Below are 19,890 nucleotides of genomic sequence, written 5' to 3' on the forward strand. Positions count from 1 at the left end.
GGTAATAGTCTTTCATGTTACTGAATATTTTAAACCAGCAAAGGTTATTAAAATGAAATGAAGTATTATTACTATGCCTGTCCTATAAGGCACTCGACTCATTTTTTTTTTAACTATTTTAAGATCTTCTTTAATGTATCAGTTCATTTTGAGGTGCATGATCTGTCAATGGTTCTGGAGTTTCCAGATTTCTTTGGTTATGCAAATATTTACAGTTTCCTTAAATGGAGTATCCATTAAGTCCATATGAAAATATCAAAAATATCTGCAAAGGTTTAAATAAAACAGGAAATCTAGCAATAACTACTCACTGAGTTAAATATATAATATAGAAGACAGCTTTACGGAGACAAAGTCATACCTGCTCACTGTAAGCAATATTAGTATGTAGGATGAGCTAGAAGTTGGAGACTAATTGAAAACAAAGGCTACTTTCAACATACTTTGATAGTCAGTAGTGAATCCAGAGAATGCTGTTCTGAGGTAGTTCAGTATCATTTCCTTACTTTGATGACAGCCTAGAAAGAAAGTTTAAGGCTATTCAACTATGCCAATAGGAAAGTCAAGAATCTTCACCTCTGAGCTATTTCTGAATCCTACTTGTGAAGAATTTGCAATTCTTGGTGGTGCTCTCCCCTTAGATGCACAGAATTATTTTCATTTATGCAAAACAGTACTGATCCTGCCCTTACAAGCACAGCACATTCCCGCCCCTCTTTTCTTACTTTTTAAAAATGTATTTATTTTTCCACTGCTGGGGATAACTCCACTGGCACCTGGTTCAGCACCATCAGGCCGACCAGGACATAGTAGACAAGTCCAAAACAATACTACACAATGTGAATCATGGCGTTGGAGAAGACACTGATGTAGAAGCACTCAGAGTCTTCTTCCACAAGCTGTGCAGCCACAGGAACATAAGCACGAAAAAGGCAGACAGTGCCAGGGGACCCCTTGAAACTGTGCTGCCCCAAGAATTCTGAGCAAATCGTGATGCTACTGTGGAAAAGGCATTCCCAGGAACAGAGATAGTGTAAGGAACTTAAAGCAGGAAGCCATTCCACAGTACGGAGGTGAGGCAGAGAGAGAAAAATACCTCTGGGGGGCATCAGAGGCCTGGCAGGCCGCAGGGCGCCGGCGCCCCCAGCTTGGTTTTCCATAGCGAATCAGATCCAGGAAAAGCGCGCAGCCCGGGAACCTGCGGGAACCTGCGGGATGGCAGGAGCCGCAGCAGCAGGGTCAGCAGGAAGGCGGTGGCCAGCTCCAGCCACAGCGTGCACAGCAGGTTCAGCAATGAGGCTTAGGACCCCGCCCAGGGAGCCAGGGCCCGCGCCGTCGCCACCCCCGCCCCCAAGCAGCAGCCAGTCGGCAGAGTGCTGGCCCCAGCCGGCCAGACATCGGTGCCACTGCGCGGGATGGTACTGGACTCATTTTAAGGGTAAGTAATTTTATTTGTGAAGAGTACTTAGCTTTAAAGAACGTAGATAATTTTATATTATTTATAATAGCTTATGACGACCTAAAGGATGCTTAAATTTGTGATAAACAATATGTAGAAATTGAAAACAGTAAACTCCAGAAATAATGATGAATGTATCCAAGTCGTAAGTATTTTCTTATAATCCGTGGCTAAAAATATTTTTCTTCAGCACAGTGATAACTTGTCTCAGCTGTAAAATAGAAAGATTAACACGTTAATTACTTGAAGCATTCTGTGTGAAATTTTGGTGCCTAACATAATGTTTGGATGAAAATTATCTGAACTTCGTATGACCCTCTGAGAAATATTAATATTTTGTTACTTTTCTTATTTTATCTTTTAACTGGTTCTCATAATTTAAACTTGCTACAATATTTTATTTAGGTCATCTCCAACCATTTTTTATTGCTCATTTGAAATGAGTATCATTTTCATCTACATTTAGAATTTCTCTATGTTCACAGAGTACAAATCTGAACTTGGGTACAAATAATTTTAGAATTGTTAATATAATTATGAATTTGTTGTCATTTATTGATGGAAGGAGAGTTCAAATTATTAAAATTTAGAACAAAATCAAGTTTTTGTAGTTGTTGTTTTCCCCAACCTTGCAGTTTTAAAATGTGTGTTCTCACTGTTGGGGAAGAGTGACTATCTAGTTTTAATTATACCAATATTGGCAGCAATTAGGGTTGATTTTCCTTCTCTGCCAAGCAAGCCACTTGCATTACTTCCCAATGAAAAGATACAGAAGCCTGTGCCAGAATCACATCTTTAGGGAATGAAATGACTAACAACAAATTTCATCAAAACTTTTGTAAGACTTACTACTAATTGGAAACATTCAGGTAACCTATTTATATCCTGGCTTGGTGCCAGTGGTTTACAAATGATACATTAGTGTAGATCAAGCGATTTTAGTTGTTTTTCCCCTTTCTCACAGTTTATTTTTTAACAAAAGGTAGGTCAACATATCTCATTTCTTCTTGCAAAGATGCTCAAACCTGCCCTCACTTTATTTCATGTGTCTCCCTGGTCACATCTTCCTCTGGTCTGAAAGCACATGTCTGTTACCTTTGTCTACATATTTCCTTCACATGACATGTTTGAAGGAACTCCACTCCATTTCCTTGCTCTGAACTTATCTTTTCTTCAATTAATCCTTGGTTTCTTCTGCCTTCATTGCATAAGGTTCTGGTTTTCTGGAGTACAAATAATGGTTTCTTTCTAGGTGATAATGGCAAGACATGGTTTAGCATTTCTCCTTTTTAATTTTTTTAATTGAGCTGTAATATTTGTACATCTTTATGGCATACATTAGGGTTAACTGATATGTGTACACTATGTACAATAATCAAATCAGGTTAATAAGTGCTTCCATCTCTTCATCATTTTTACTTGTGTATTGTGAATCTGTATTCCTTTAGGTTTTGGAAATAGAGATTGTTTTTCTCAATAGGTACCCTATGGTGCTATAGAAAAACAGTGAATTCATCTTCAATGTATTTAATTTCTTTCTACCCCCAACCCCCACCATTTTCAGTCTCTGGTAAGCAGTGTTCTATTCTGTTCTCTGCATGACTGTCTTTTCAGCATCTCTTAAATATCTCAGTTCAAATATTTAAAAGACAACATCTAATTCGATAAAGCGAAGAAATGAGGTATGAGGACATTTCCAAAGTATGTTGGTGTAAGGAGTCATGGGCTCCCTGGGAACCCTCCAGCTGTTACCTACAAACTTGAACATCATGAATTCCTTGGCACTTTTCCTTTTTTTTTTCCCCTAATTTTTACTCAGGATCAAATTAAAGAAACTCATGAGTGAAAACAAACAAAAAGTACTATGGTATGAACTATTATTCTTATTGAATATCATTTTATTTTAAATGTTTATATCTTATTTGTATAAATAGATGGTACTTACTAACACTCTTAATCTGGTTTAGGAAAAGCAGTCAGGGGAGGCAGCACACCATTGCAATAATGATTCTAGAACTACAACTTCTAGCAGTGTCCTTGCACTAAACAGCAGAGTCATTGAAATCTATATCTTGATTCCTTAATCTGTAAATTGAGGAAAGGGGCTACATGGTTTCTAATAATTATTTAAAGTTCTCAAAAACTATGCAAGGAGCAAAATATGTAAATATTTCTCAAATAATTTTAAGACTCCAAAATTTACTATTGAATATTTTGAAAATGACATACAAGATTTCCTAAAACTTATTTTGTGCACACACATAAAAATATATTTATCTGGAAATTTTCTAAAAATTCTACAAATGGGAACACTAAATACAATAATGCCTGGTAAAATGTTTAAGGACTTTAAAAGAGGGATAAACACTGTTAATGAGGTTCTTGCACTTAATCCAGATAGTGAAAAGACAAACAAGAGAAAAGTCAATTTCTTTCAAAAGATATTCACTTGGCTGCAGCTAATTCTTTTGTTAGGAATTAGATTAAGTGGTGAAGGACTCTGGTTGTAGCCCTGAAGTGATCATGTATCCTCATTGACAGTACCATCTCATTAACTTCCTATTTGTACAAGCAAGGTTTCTTTGCTTCATCTAATTGAACATTACAAGTACCAGGCTCTACTGAGAAGAACTCCAAATCTAATACAAGGTGTGCAGAGATGTAATTGCAAAGAATTTAGAATATAGCCTAATTCAGACTCCTCAATTGCTTAATGTAAAGTAATGGAACTTTGAGCCAGTTCTTTTTGTTTGCATGTTTGTTTTTCCACTGGGAAAAGCAAAGTGCAGTCCATCAATGAATTTTAAATGGTTATTACTACATCAATATAAATTTTAATTTTTAGGAAACTAGTGCAAAAATTAATGTTACTGAAAACTCCACATTTTATAATATCAAATGAAAACATTCTATTCAAATTCATGAATAAATGAGGTCAAAATATATTTAAAAATCAAAGCAATTAATAAAACAGCTAGGTAACATAGAAAGCATTATTGAGAACTCCTGTGGTTTGAATCTGGAATATTCACCAAGGAATGGCTTGTTTCCCAATGCAGCAATGTTCAAGAGTAGTGATTTGAGGAAATGGTGAGGTCATAGTAGTTCTGACTTCATCAGTGGATTAATCTCCTGCGATATACATATGTAAGTGAATTATTGGGAGATAATGGAAACTGTAGGCATCAGAGCTTTGTGGGAAAGAGTGGGTCCTTGGATGCATTCCTGTGGGGACCATATCTTATCCCTAGCCCCTTCTTGTCCTTCTACTTCTTTGTCTGTATGAGTTAAGCAGCTCTGTTCCACTGTGACCTTTCCATCATGATGCTCTGCCTTACCACAGGCCCATAGCAATGAAACCAGCCAGTCATGGACTGAAAGCTCTGAAACAGTGAATCACAAGAAATCTTCCCACCTTTCAGTTGTTTTTTGCAGGTATCCATCAAGCAACAAAAACTAACAGAGAGGCTGAGGTTGTACCTCAGTGGTATATCACTTGCCAAGCGTGTGTGAGGTATTGGATTTGATCTTTAGCCCCACATAAAAAATAAATAAATAAAAGAAAGTTGTCTCTCTAAAACTAAAAAAATATTAAAAATAAAAATATCACAGAAAAACACTTAGCCGCAGCATTTTTGGATTTTTTCCTAGTATTTAGCATGATATTATCCATGCAAAGATTATCTTAGAATTTCTAATATCTTGGCAGATGGAACTAAGACAAAATAGGACTATATATATTATGGCTAGTATGTGAATTTCTAACAGGCTGTTGAGAGAGAATTAAAAGTAATAATTACTGCCATTTAGGTATCAATCCAAAATCAGACTGAAGTTTTAATGTAGCAAGGAGTATAAATTCTTGTCCTTTTATAATCCTGTTCTGTAATTTAACTGCCAATGCATAATAATGATTGAGTCTATGCCAAACTTTGCACTTTCAGAGTAATCCTAAAGTACAGCAATTTTATGCAATACATTTTAACTGTATTTTTGGTTTGTAGCCTGTGTCTTTTCACATAAATATGAGCTATCTTTATTCATCCAGTTTAGGTGTCAGTTTTTGAAAAATTGTTTTCAAAGCTCTGTATACTTTTCAATTCTTTTGAAAAATTTATGTACTATTACAATTGCTCTAGTCCTACCTCACCCATGGTTTTACTTTCTGCAGTTTTTGGTACTTGTAGTCAACTATGATTCATAATATTAAATGGAAACTGCATAAATAAGTAAATTCATACATTTAAATAACTTTTATTACTAAATATAATTGTTCTATATTATTATTATTGTCTTTAATCTCATAGTGTGCCAAATTTGTAAATTATTATATGTAAATATATAGAGAATAGTTATATATTACATATGTATATATGTATATATTTATGTTCATATACATGAAGATTGTCTTTATGGTTTAGTAATATCTGCAACTTTAATCTTTAGGGAATATCATGGACACATAACCTTCAAATAAGATGAACACAGTTAACTCCAATGCAATTTTGTTTTAATATTTCCACTCAATTAGATCTTGGTCAGCAATATGTGCCTGTAAAAACATTATTGGAATGTATGATAAAATTTCAATATTGATTATGATTTGAGGTACTTTATTATGTTAATTCCTGATTTTCATAATTTCATGGCATTTCTGTAGAATGATAGATGTATATTGAGAAATTCACTGACATATCTAAGGATAAAAGTGATATCTTCAACTTATATTTTTGTTCTTAAAAATTCTGCCTATGTTTATAGACACATATATATATACCCCTGTTTATAAGGTCTGGTAGACATACATAGGTAATTTTGTGCAGGTAAACACATGAGAGAAAAAGAATGCAATAAAACAAGCTGCACAGAATTTTTGCATTTGGTAAAAATACTCTTAAGTGATAAAGTGTGTACTTTTTTGTTACATCAAGCAATGTTTGATATTTTTGAAATTATGAAAAATCACATGCACATGCAAATAACATACAATTTTTATATTTTTTATTTATTAGTTGTAGGTAGATACAATACCTTTTATTTTATGTTATTTTATTTACCTTTTATTTTATTTTATTTTATTTTATTTATACCTTTTTATGTGATGCTGAAGATAGAACCCAGGGCCTCAGATGTGCTAGGTGAGCACTCTATCACTTGTCCACACCTCAGTCCCATTACATATGCTTTTATATGCTCATTCAGAGATTCAGATAATATATACAAAGAGTTACCAAAACCAAGTAGAAGTGTTCTCAAGTTTCAAATTCATATCATTAACATCACACAATGTTTACACTATCATGGAATTATCTAATTTGCTAAGGGTTGTTCATAAATCACTGTGAGTCAGGTATTTTATCTCTTAATCATATGTACTAACACAAGTTATGGGATGTAGGAAATTTCTGTAAGCTAATAAACAACAGGAACAGATTTGAAAGAAATCATGGGTTTCCAAATTGTTTTTTTTTCTCTTCTGTTTTCCCATGTGTGAAACTATCAAACTTCCTCTTCAAAAAGTACAATTAAAATCTGACTGAGTTGTTCCATTCTACAGACAGAAAACAAATCTATTTCACAACACAGAGCAAATTAAACAGATTTAGATCTTTGATTAAATTCATCATACCATTTTTTATTCTTGCTGATGTTTTAATTTCAGGACATAATGTGAAAATTGTGCCACTGGGTAATAAACAGAGAGATAAATACACTTGCTACCCCAGTTAATGATTTTATTGATATAAATGATTATGAAGTGTTGAATCCCCCAAAATCAGATACATCACTAGCAGAAGGTTTCACTTTGGAGAAAATAATTACAAGATTGAAGACAATTTTCTCCTATGAAATGTACCTGATTTATGGAGAAATGTAGTTCTTACTTTTGCTACATTACAAGAATTTTTGGTTTATCTCTGATTCTGATTCTTTCAGCACATTTTGACAGAACAAGGAAGGAGTTTTATTAAGGGGCTGGGTAATAAAGATTCAATAGAACTCTTGAGACATGATGATTTTTTTCCTTATGTGGGAGGATGCATTCTGAGATTATCCCATTTGCTGTGTTTGTATTACTGCCAAGACAATAAACCAAAATGAAAGCTTTGTAAGGATTGCTTTATTATTTCCAGGATAGGCACAGATTTTTTATGCTATAGCTGATTTCTTCCCATAATCTCTATTAGACTTACAAATACCATTGAATTTAAATAGACCCCTAAAATATATCAGGTTTTTACCTGCAAAGTACAGAGAAGCATGTCCACCATTTGACAATGAAATAGACTAAAATGACAATAGCAGGATGTGAATATGGATAGTTCATTTGTTCTGTCAGTGATTAAAAACACCTAATTCAGGAACATAAATCTAGAGCAGTGAAAATAAACTAAAATATTTAGCAAGGGCTCTTTTACTCTTCAATAAACCATGGGTAACAGTAAACCATGAAGAAAGATGCCTACTTTCTGGGGTCCCCTGGACTAATGTAATTTTTATAAGGTCAAGACTGTGTTCTTAAATTTTTTTGTCTAACATTTTTTATAAACTTTATTTGGGTATATATGTAAAAAAAAAAAACCTGAAAAGTTAGTTTGAGCTATTAGTGCTTTAAACCCAACATGGAGAAAAAATACAGAATGTGCAACTTTTTAGGAAAAAATTTAAATTTGCATTTTAAAAGTGATGAAACACTCATGGAAACAAGTTAGTAAGGGCTTTCTAAACAAGAGATTTGGGGAATTTCCTGAATGGTTTTCATATTGTTAATAGTTGTAAGATTTTATTTTATAAATTATGAAGCTATATGTTTCTACTTACTTCTAAGTAGAAAATATGATCATTATCTTCCATGTAGCTTAGATCTTGAATTAAAGAAATTAAACAAAATAGAATAAATAAAAATGTGATATTTTCTTTGGAAACATTTATTAGAATTTTTTAACCATTCATAATATTCTCACAGAATATTAAGAAGGCAGGTAAAACAATTTGTATTATCCTTTTATTAAATGAGAAAAAAGTAACTGGGAACACAGATATTATACAGTTTCCAGATTTTATTTTATACTTCGGTTGAAAACACACCATGAAAGCCATGGAGAAAAGATTATGGAAAATCAGAAGCACTCCTACTAAAGGTATAGGTCATGAACTAGGGACTGGAGTTATAAGTACCTTCCTTTCAGTGTCTCAGTTCCCTTCTTTGAATAGGAAGTTTCTGTAAATGATTTCTATTGTGCTTTACAACTCAGGTTCTGTTATTCTCTGAAATTTTACAAACTTTGGAGTTTTTGGAAAGTAATGCATCACTTTTGAATCTCCAATCAGTTTACCATTATTTTCATACCTAAACAACCTAGCCTTCCATTAGCTCACATTCACGTTGCTATTTGCCTCCCTTTAAAGCTCTTGTTCTTCTCAAGTATGGTGCTGAATGAACTAAATTACCATTTCTATTCTGGATGACTAATGATGGCAGCTAAGATAAAGTTAAGTCTTTTGGAAGGCACATTAAATTCCAAGCATATATCAAGCCTACTGTGGACTAAAATATCTATGTGTAAATGCTTGAATATACATAAGACCTGTCTCTTCACATGGCTTATGAATTTCAACTGGTCATATAATGCTGTCTAGTGATTATTCAATATACCCAGATAGTCTCTTTCTCACTTTGACAACTGCTTCACACTGTCTTCATTCTTCTGAAATCATCACTTCCTCATTCTTCATTGTAATCCTGGCAGATGACTTCATTGACTATTGTAGAAATTACACCAATCAGAACAGATCAACCTATCTACCACTTATCAGCATCTGAATTCCTACACTTCATTTTCTTATTATCATAGGAGAACTTCGTGAGCTTTCTTCTGAGGCCAATCCCTTCACATTCATTCAAATAGATATTCTCAAATAGTCAAGGGCATTATACCAAAAACTCACCTCTTCCCCAAGTAAGTTATACCTTTCTGCTCAATGATTCTGTTGGCCTCTTTACATGTCATTATTACTCTGTTTAAAAAGATAAAATCAATAAGATTACAGAAATCTTTCTTTCCCTATGATCTGCCACTATATTTTCTTCCAGTTTGGTAGTAAAAGTCTTAAAAATCAGAGTTGTTTATACATACTCATTTTAACTCTTATCCTTTCACTTGTTAAAACCATTTTTAAACAGCTTTCTTTCTTTGACTCCTTTAATTAACTGCTCCTTTGACTATATCATAGATTCTAAGTAAATGTAAATTTTCTACTAGTTCTAAATATTATTTCCTCTATCTCAGAAAGATTTGACTACTTACTTTGACTTACATTTTTCACTTGCTTCCAGGTCATCATATCTTCTTGGTTTTACTTCTGATACCTTCTGAACACTCTAATCTCATGGGCTCTTCCACCTCTCACTTCCCCTTTTTCCATGATCAGCTAATTTGATAGAGCTGCAGGTCTCAATCTTTTCTCCTCTTTTGTTTTCTGTCTATACTATCTTCACTGGTTATCCTATTCAGGCTTCAGATTTTAAATACCTTCTTACTGTGTGATCCTTAAGTTTATGTCATCAATCAACATGTCAACCTTGTGTCTGAATGGTTTGTGTACCAATAATCTAGGTGACAAACACTTCAAAGTTGGTACGTGTTGTAGGCAAAACAAAAATATGTCCATGTCTTCATCTTTAGAACTTATGGATATATTACTTCACATAGCAAATAGACTTTTGCCAGTGTGATGATATTAAAGACCTCAATGGGGAGATAATTCTGGATTCCTTAGGTGGGTGCTGTATAAATGTATGGTTTATTAAAAGTGGAGAACCTTTCCCAGACTCAGGGAGATGTGACTACTTAAGAATAGTCAACAAAAATACAACATTGATGAATTTGAAGTTGGGAGAAGGAACTAGAAGCCAAAAAATGAAGTTGACCTCATGAGGCAGGAATAGGATAGAAAATGGAGTCTCTGCTATAGCCTCCAGAAAGGAAAGTAGCCAATTTCCTTTGGCTCTCTGGCTCCAGATTGCCAAGATAATGAATTTTCATATGTAACTCAACAAGTATTATGGAATCTTGTTGTGACAGAAAACTAACATGATATAAAGAAAAAGGAAACTTTTCCCACAGATTTCAGCTATTGCTCAGGGACTGTCAGGGGCGGGCTCTGAGGGCCCCAGAGCCGCACCGTGGCCTGATCTCTAAGATGGCACCTGGCAGCTTGCCAAACATAGCTGCACTCGTAAACAAGTTTTAGGAAGTAACTCTGGTTGGCTGTTGTACACGAGGCGATCCTGGTATCTGCCCGGAGGCTGTTCCTTGATAGGCTGACTTTCCTGGTAGTCTACTCTCTGATAGGCTGATGTTCTCAATATAAGTCAGAGACTTGTGGAATAAAGTGCTTTTGGCTTTTTGGTTCCTGTGATTCAAGAGCGTACGTGTTGTGATTGTCCCCCCGGGCGGTGGGCGGTCACAAGTGGTGCCGAAACCCGGGACCCTCGAGTTATAAAGAAGAAACTGATCAGGTAAATACAGGGAAAGTAAAGTACAGTCTGGCCAGGTTAAAGTTCGCAGGGTAAGTGACGAGTGAAAGTTTGCTCGATAAGCCACGAGTTAAGGTTTGCTGGATAAGTGACGAGTTAAAGTTCACTGGATAAGCGACAGAGTTAAAGTTCACGGGAAGCGACAAGTTAAAGTTCACGGGAAGCAACAGAGTTAAAGTTGGCAGGAAGCAATGGAGTTAAAGTTGGCAGGAAGCAACGGAGTTAAAGTTGGCAGGAAGCAACGGAGTTAAAGTTCGCGAGAGAGTTAAAGTTTGCGAGTTAAGCAACGGAGATTGTTTGTAAGTGCTTTCGCTTTTGTTTTGCTAGTTAAAGTGCTTTGCATTGTTAGTTTAATAGAGAAATATGGGCACTGAAATGTCACGAATGCGCATGGAAGGTCCCTTAAAGGATTTGCTCCGGGCCAATGGAATTCTTCTTGAAACTCAAACAGCCCGAAACCATTTACACACAGTGGAAGATATTGCACCATGGTTCTTGGACAAGGGATTACTGAATATCCCTCAATGGGAGCTTCTAGGGGAGGATTTGAGAGCGACAGAGAGAGTAAAACCATTACCCCTGGGAACCATGGCCATATGGATGTTAGTTAGAGGGTGTTTAGATACTCCTAATACCAAATGCAGAGAGGCAATAAAACAAGGGGAAGAGGTTTTGGAGGAAATAAAAGAGGAAAGGTCTAAAGCATCAGAAAGGGCGTCAATAAGATCAGAGACAGACAAGGAAAATAAAACTGGGTGTGAGGATAGTTCAGATGAAGAGGAGGATTTACTATATAGAACAAAAAATCTTGCTATTACAGGATCTACTAAATCAAATGTAGCAATTAAAAGGAAAGTAAAACAGTGGACTAAGCGAAAGGCGGTCCACATTAAAGGCATTAAAGTGAAAGTGGCACGCGAAAGGCGGCTACACCTTGGAATAAGCGCAAGATGGTTCAAGGACTAGATAAGCACTCGGAACGCAGCTTACATTGTACAAGATGGGGTCTGAAACATCAAAAGTTCATATGCAACGACCCTTACGGGAACTGCTTAAGGCCAATGTTACACCTTTAAAATCCAAGACTGCTAGAACATTCTTAGATACAATAGAGAAGGTAGCTCCTTGATTTTTAGATGAAGGATTATTAAACATTCCACAGTAGGAACATCTTGGAGAGGATCTTCATAAACAGGATCTAATAGCAACAGAAAAGAACTCTTAAAGAGAACAAAGTGAGGAAGGATTGAGTGGTAGTAACCTAGAAAACAATTACTCAGAAAATTTAAGAACAAGAGGAAAAGGAGAGCTAAATCTAATACAAAGAACCCCCAAAGAAATAACCAAGTGGTAGTGAAAACTTAAGAACTAGGGGAAAAGGTAGTAGAAAGCTAAACCTAATATAAAGAACTTCAAAATTTGTAGAACCTGCCCGTATTTGAGGACCAAAATAGAGATACCATCAACCATTAGAAAAACTTTAAAGAGGCAGTTAAGACTGGTTGGAAACAGGTATGCAGAGCAGTGTTATCTGGAGCACAATGTCTAATTAGAGAGCTCAGTGGCAAAGAAATAGCTGTTGAAACTGCTTGCAGAAACATAGTAGCAAGTTTTCCTGATAGAAATGTTGAGATGTTAATAGGAGAAGGCCAATATGCTTCAATAGGTGCACAAAATCAGCAGCAAAGAGATAATGCCCTAACAAAAGATGAGATAACTATAGTAAAATCTCTTGCACCTCATGCCCCAGGTCTTTGCCCAAGGTGCAGAAGGGAAACACATTGGGCTAACGAGTGCAAATTGGTTACTGTTGTTGAGGGAAAGATGTTACCAAATCATTTAAGAAACAAGGCACAGGGCTCTTCAATTGAAGGTTCACAAAATGGAAGCAGCTGTCATAGCCCTTGTAGAGTTTAAGAGGTAACAGATCTTTTTGCTGATAGTGATTGCATCACTCGGGCAATTCCCAAATTGGAATTGGTTGGACCCATAGCCTCTCATAAGCTGATTTAGCCACATAGTAAACAAACCAGCCCAACCATCAGTGGCATGTCCTAGTAAGGAGTATGATATAGTAGCCCCAGTCCCCACAAATATTGGGAGATAATTGTTTCACAATTTTCTGCATTCAAACCTGAAATGATTACTAACCAGGATTAAGGGTTAAAATGCCCTAGGCATCGAGTTTCTGCTTGAACATTTCATCCCCTTTCAGATCCAAATCTCAGTCAAGGCTTACATTGAAATGTAAATAGAGAAAGCCTGAAGGCTCAGTAGGAGACCGGTCTCAAATCCAAGAAAAAAAAAAAAAGGTAAAAAAGAGCCTTACCTAAACTCTAGCAAAAGTAAAGTTTATGGCGCCTTACTAAAGTAATTAACGGACATATCATTTTTCCAGGACTCTTGTTTTTTCTGAATTCTATATTTTTTTGAGCTCATGACTTTTTTGATCAGTTCTATTTTTTTATTCAACTAAAGTTTTGAACATCTGTTACATTGCAATGGAGATTCACCTATAAAGTTTCAAGGCCTTTGATTTTGTGTTATGTGTATGTCGTGCTGTCTAATGTCATGTTTTGTCTGTATCAAAATTGAGCACTCCTAAAATTGAAATTTAAAAATGGATCCAGATACTCTTAATTCACGTGATTTAAAGGTTCAATTCAAATTGGGTAAACTAATGGAAGTAAAATGTCATTGAAAATAACTAACAAGTCTCGAGATGGTCAAGCTAATAAAATATTGATGTTAATAATATGTCTAATATCAATTGTTCCTAATGAAGCCAGAATTAAGGACAGGTAGTTAGTGTAGAAATAGGGAATCGGGTCAATTCGAGGAAATGAAGCCATAAAGCCATCTGCCTTTGGAAGTTGGAGACTGCCCCTGGAAGAATGGAATGTCAAGGATCTCCGGAGCCCATTGATTACCAAATTTACCTGCCTTTATCAAGGACTGCAAGCAAGGAGCTGCTAATTAATGCCCCCTGGGCCCTTACCTGCCTGAATCACCTTGGCCCTCCCCCTGTCCATGGCTTCTCACTTAATGCAAAACCAGGCCTAATCACGTAGGCAGGAAGGAGAGATAAGGGGGGAGAGAACTGGAGAACAAAAGAGACTTTAACCTATAGAAGATGTAAGGTGCGCTCACTTCTTGGGACTTTTAGAACATCAGCCATGGCCCCCTTCTCCCTGCCGGGAGAAGTCTGTATTATTCCCTTTAAATAAACCTGCTTAATATGCTTGCCTTGGCGTGCTTCTCTAGTGTTCAATCTTCAACATTAGAAGGAGCAGAACTCGACACCGGTAAATGGCGGTATCAGATTTGGAGGTCCCACCGAGATTTACGCCAAGGTAAGTAAGCTTCTCTCTCCACACACCCCACATCTGTTTGAGGTGCATCTTTCTGTGTCTTTATTTTTGGAGGGCAAAATGGGCACCTGTCGGCTACTTAAATGCAGTTAGTGCAGCCGCCATTCTTAAGACTCGGGTGAGAGGTTCCCGGCCCAGGCAAGTTCCAATCACCTGCTCTGCAGACATGTTGGGGCTCTGCTGAAGCCATTTCCTACTTTTCTGTCCAGGCCCGGAGCGCAATTGCTGCGAGTACACAGTGTCCCTAGTCCTGATCTGCCCAGGATGCGTGGAGGTGGAGGAAGGGTTGGAGCAACTGCGGGGTTCTCGGCCCGGGCTACTCTCGGGTGGACCCCAAAGGTTCCTTCTCCAGACTCCCCCTCCCGACAGCCCTGAGGGGTATCCAGGGTGATCAGTAGACAATGGCACTGAGGGAAAGCACCAATCACCCTTGCCTCCGTATGGGCTGTACAGTGCACAACACTCCCACACATCCACTCCCTCCTGGATGCTCCCCTTCCCTTGCCAGTCAGACATTAGGAATTCAAGCTGTAGGATTAAGGCCTGGGATGATTAGTATGAAAATGCCCAGGTTCCCTTTGTTCGCATAGTTAGCCTTCACTAGTCTAGACATCTAAAGTCTCCCCATTACTGTTCCCATGCTTAAATGTGCTCACTGTGTTCTCTTTAAGCTGCAAGAGGGAGGCATTTAAAAACCCCTCCCGTGTGACCCTCCACGCAAAGGGTGTTATACGCCTAACAACCAATAGATGTCCCCTCACCCTCCGGAGATTCCTTTAGTCTACAGGGCAAGAAGATAGGTAAAAGGCACACTTTTTACTTTTGTCATTGCTTTTCATAATTAGGAGTTTATAGTGGCAGGGAGGAAAGCAATAATGCCCTTAAGTCTGAATCCTCCCAGGGTCTCTAGCACAGGGCAAACTAGGACCCTAGCACTTTGCCGAAGAAGGCCAGAAATAACTTTGGCAAAGCCAGGTAGTGAGAGATGGGTTTTTCTGGACCGTAAGGAAGCTCAGTTAGGGAGACATCCCTAATACTTCTAACTCAGAAGGGAGCTTCTCTCTCAAGAGTATTGCCAGGTTCACCACTAGCCTGCATACTGCTAAATTGCAAATGATCAAGAAAAGTGCCTTTCATATGTTACCATGCTTGACAGCAATAATCTCTACCATAAGAGGAGAAAGCCTTAAGGAATAGCCCACTAAGGGAGGAAAATTAAGGGAACCCTCCCAACTTAAATAAGGCAAAAATAAATTTAAGGAGGCTTTTGGAGGATCCTAATAAATATTGAGATATTTCAAAACTTATGCCAGGTATTTGACCTCACCTGGAAAATTATGCTATTAACCATCTAGAGCACAGGCAGTTCCCAGAAACCATCCTAACTGGGATTCAAATAATGAGTAGGATGCCTAAAAAACTATTATGCAGCCTTCAGGAAAGTCCTGCTATTTTCATGGAGAGACTTAGAAAAGCAATAAGAAAGCACACCACTCTGAATCCTGAATCCATAAAGGGCCACCTACTTTTAAAGTATAAATTTATCATTTAGTTCAGCCCCAAATATTTAGAGGAAATTTCAAAATTGGCACGTGGCCCTGATCAATCCTCAGATGATCTTCTCCAGCTTGCATCTTCCAGTTTTAATAGACATCAAAAAGAAAGAAAAGGGAACATATAGGCAAGAAAAAGGACTTATTAAAGATCATTCAAACTGATAGAAACTTTTAATGCCTTGCAATAGTCCATGCAATTTGCCCATTTTAGGAGTTAAAAGCAAACTGCCTAGTCCAAGACCTTAGAATAATGAAGCAGTAATTACCCCCACCCTGTAGTTCATAATCCATACACTTTTATCTTGGATTCCAACTGCTGCTTGGTTTACTAAGTTAGATTTAAAAGATGGCTTTTCCTGTCTATGCTAGACTCTGAATAGCAATTTCTGTTTGCCTTTGAGGAACCAGATACTGTATCTCAACTAACCTAGACAGTATTGCCTCAGGATTTAGATGGCCTCACCTGTTCCGGACAAACCTTAGCTAAGGGCTTAACAAAATTCAGAGATAAAACATCTGTGATTGTTCTCCAGTAAGTAAAGTACATCCTTTATGTGTCCTCCACCCAGGAGGAATATCAAAAGGCCATTGCAGAACTTCCTAAACTTCTTAGCGAATAGGAATTATAAGATCTCAAAAAAATAAAGCTTAATTATGTCATCAACAGGTTCAATACTACAGGAAATAGCCACCATAGGACAATATTCTGCCCCAGGAAGGGGCCTTACTTCAAGCTCCTGTCCTCAGCTTACCTATGAAGCAAGATTTAACCTGTTTGTCACAAAGGGGAAAATAAATCCTGGATAGACAGCCATAGGCAACTCAGTAAACAATGGCATATCTCAGTGAGGAACAGCAAAGTAGCTTCATTCTCAAAAGTAATGGAAAATAAGGTCTCAGAATTTTCTTTGACATCCAACCTGTCCTGATGAGATGGCTAAGGTGCCTTAGGCACAAGGTTTCTATTAAAACCTGTTAGATCCTTCCAGATCTCAGTCAAGGCTTACATTGAAAGGTAAATAGGAAGCCTAAAGGCTCAGTAGGAGACTGGTCTCAAACCCAAGGAAAAAAAGGTAAAAAAGAGCCTTACCTAAACTCCAGCAAAAGTAAATTTTATGGTGCCTTACTAAAGTAATTAATGGCTGTATCATTTTTCCAGGACTCTTGTTTATTTTTAATTCTATATTTTTTTTGAGCTCATGATATTTTTTGATCAGTTCTATTTTTTATTCAACTAGAGTTTTTGAACATCTGTTACATTGCAATGGAGATTCACCTATAAAGTTACAAGGCCTTTGATTTTGTGTTATTTGTATGTCGTGCTGTCTGATGTCATGTTTTGTCTGTATCAAAACTGAGCACTCCTAAAATTAAAATTTAAAAATGGATCCAGATACTTTTAAATCACATGACTTAAAGTTTCAATTCAAATTGGGTAAACTAATGAAAGTAAAATGTCTTTGAAAATAACTCACAAGTCTCTAGGTGGTCAAGCTAATAAAATATTGATGTTAATAAAATGTCTAATATCAATTGTTCCTAGGACTTTTCTTCAACAGGAAAGAGACAGCAAATACTGTTCAGGACACTTGTCTGATTTCTTGGTTTTTACAGAATAAGTGAATTAGAGTTAACATGTATGGGATTACTCAAATGTGTTTGTAGAGACATCTGATTAATTTGCAAAGTTAAAATGCTAATTGTTAAATAACATTAAGTACTCTTAACTCCTTAAATTCCATGGGGTATCATACTTAAACATTATTGGTGTTTTCATAGGTTGGTAAATAAAAGGGTTTAAACTTGCTTTGTGTCATCATTAAACTAAAAACAAGGTTACTAAGAGTTATGTCCTAACAAGTGCAATTCTATATACAAAGGGTCCCAAAAGTTTCAACTGTGTTTCAATTAGAGTACTATAAACAATAAAATATTTAATCTTATTAAAATAGAGCAATTTATCTAAATTCAAAAATTTCATAAGAGTTGTTTCAGAATGTGAACAAAAAGGGGTCAACGAATAGGAAAGAGAAAATAAAAGGTTCTGGGTATGGAAATATATTTAGTAAAAGGAAAAAGGAAATGTTTCTGGGTAAGAAAGTGCTTGTGTGATGAAATACATGAGGGTCTAAGTAAGTGCTAAGAAAGTCTGTGTAAGTAAAGGGCAAGTTTCAACAAGTTTGCGTGTAACTAAGTTGGTTGTATGTATGTGAAACAGCTAAAGCTATTTAAGGTTTTTCCTAAGGTGAAATACTAATGTTCTGATATAAACCAAAGTTTTATCTATATGGTAAAATGACAAGGATTTCTTAGAAACACTAATTTACTCTTAACTTTATGTCTATTAAGTTTTATTCTTTAGAACAATTAGTCTTTATACAATTATGGTTAAACAACTGTTAGAGTATTGTACTATGTTACAGAGTCTACATTTTTCTTTAAAAACTAAATTTGGTAAAATAAAAGTGTCAAGGTAATTGTGAAGTGGTCACTAGTTATATATTAAATGTGTTCATATTTTCAGGTATACAAGTTTTAAAGCAGGGAATTTATCAAGCTGCTATTCTCCAGATTAAACTTGCCTGTAATGGTAATCTTAAACTTATAAGAGTAAATTTTATTGGGGATTAATTTCTATCATTTAATATTCTATTATAGGACCTGCTATCAATAGGGTATATGTAAAATTTGTTACTTTTTACACTAAGATAAAGAATTTCAAATATAAATGTATTTATAAAAGTTAGAGCCTGACTTGTTTAAAGGTTAATTTTGTGAAACATGAAGGTATTTTGCCACTTTATCACACAAAAGGAGAGTTAAAAGCTCTCTCAGCCTTTCTTTGATTCATATTTTAGATACAATGTTAAATTGTGTTAATTATAAAGTTCATATAGACCCAGGAATCAATATATGTAAACTTCTTAAAATGATATTTAAGGAAGAAGCAAAGATCAACATCAGAATTAGAACACTTAAGATCTGTAAAGAGCCATGCCTTACCTGAGATAAGGCTCTGCCTCCCACCTTACTGCATGTTAGAGTGACTCCAAAATAAGTCAGACTTCAGCTTATTTAAGGTTATAATCAAAAGATTGGTTTTTTGTTGTAACATTACTATGATCTCAAATAGGGAATATAATGTGGTTCTCAGGCAAAATTCAAGATAGCTATTATACAAGCAGAATATATTTTTACTCTTACTAATTTCATTTTGTAAAACTGTTACCTGTTAATGTTTTGCAGAAGTAGCTGCTTCAAGAACACGCAACCTAGGTAACTTGTGATAATAAGCCATCACCTAACAGATAGTGGTAACAGATACCAGAACAGATAGTGGTAACTTCCAGTACTAATGCAGACTCCAGTTAGATAAAAGGGTAAAGAACTGTAAAGTTATGGACATTGAAGTTAAAGCCCAGTACTCTTACTTTATGACTGGTGAAACTGGCTTGCTGGATGATTAAGATCAAACTTAGAGATTGGAATTAAGTACAGAAGGCAAGATGGACCAGTATTTGGATCTTTTGCCCTCAGTCAGCCTGAACCCAGGGAATAAGAGGACTTCTCTAAGGAGCTTTGCAACTCTGGGTCACACAACCTCCTGATCAAGGAGATTGTTGAGACTAGAGGATGAAAATTCACTCAGTGCATCTGCTGCAAAGGAGGGTCATGGAAAAAGGGAGACATCCCTTGATGCCTCCAAAGGAAGTCACCTCATCAAGGAGACCCTGCCTAACCAATGGCACTGGTGGAGCTAAGAAGCTGCTCTTAAGTTCTCTACGAGTGGCCCCTGTGGGAAACTCAGCTGACTCTTTAACAAGACAGGAACCAGGTCAATTTGACCAGCTTGATCTTAGACACCCAGCAAAACAGTGAAAACCAAAATATAATCATTCTTGGGCATTTAAAAGAAAATAATAGTTAAATGTAACTTAAGATGTACACTTGAATTAGCCCACT

At 36.3% G+C, this 19,890-nt stretch overlaps 1 pseudogene; it reads right to left on the bottom strand.

Annotated features, from left to right (window-relative positions):
• Positions 1–740: 740 nt before the first annotated feature.
• LOC124961240 (polyprenol reductase-like) lies at positions 741–9,471 on the bottom strand (annotated as a pseudogene).
• Between the last annotated feature and the right edge of the window lie 10,419 nt (positions 9,472–19,890).

This window comes from Sciurus carolinensis, chromosome 12 (genome assembly GCF_902686445.1).
Source record: "Sciurus carolinensis chromosome 12, mSciCar1.2, whole genome shotgun sequence".
Classification (NCBI taxonomy): Eukaryota; Metazoa; Chordata; class Mammalia; order Rodentia; family Sciuridae; genus Sciurus; species Sciurus carolinensis.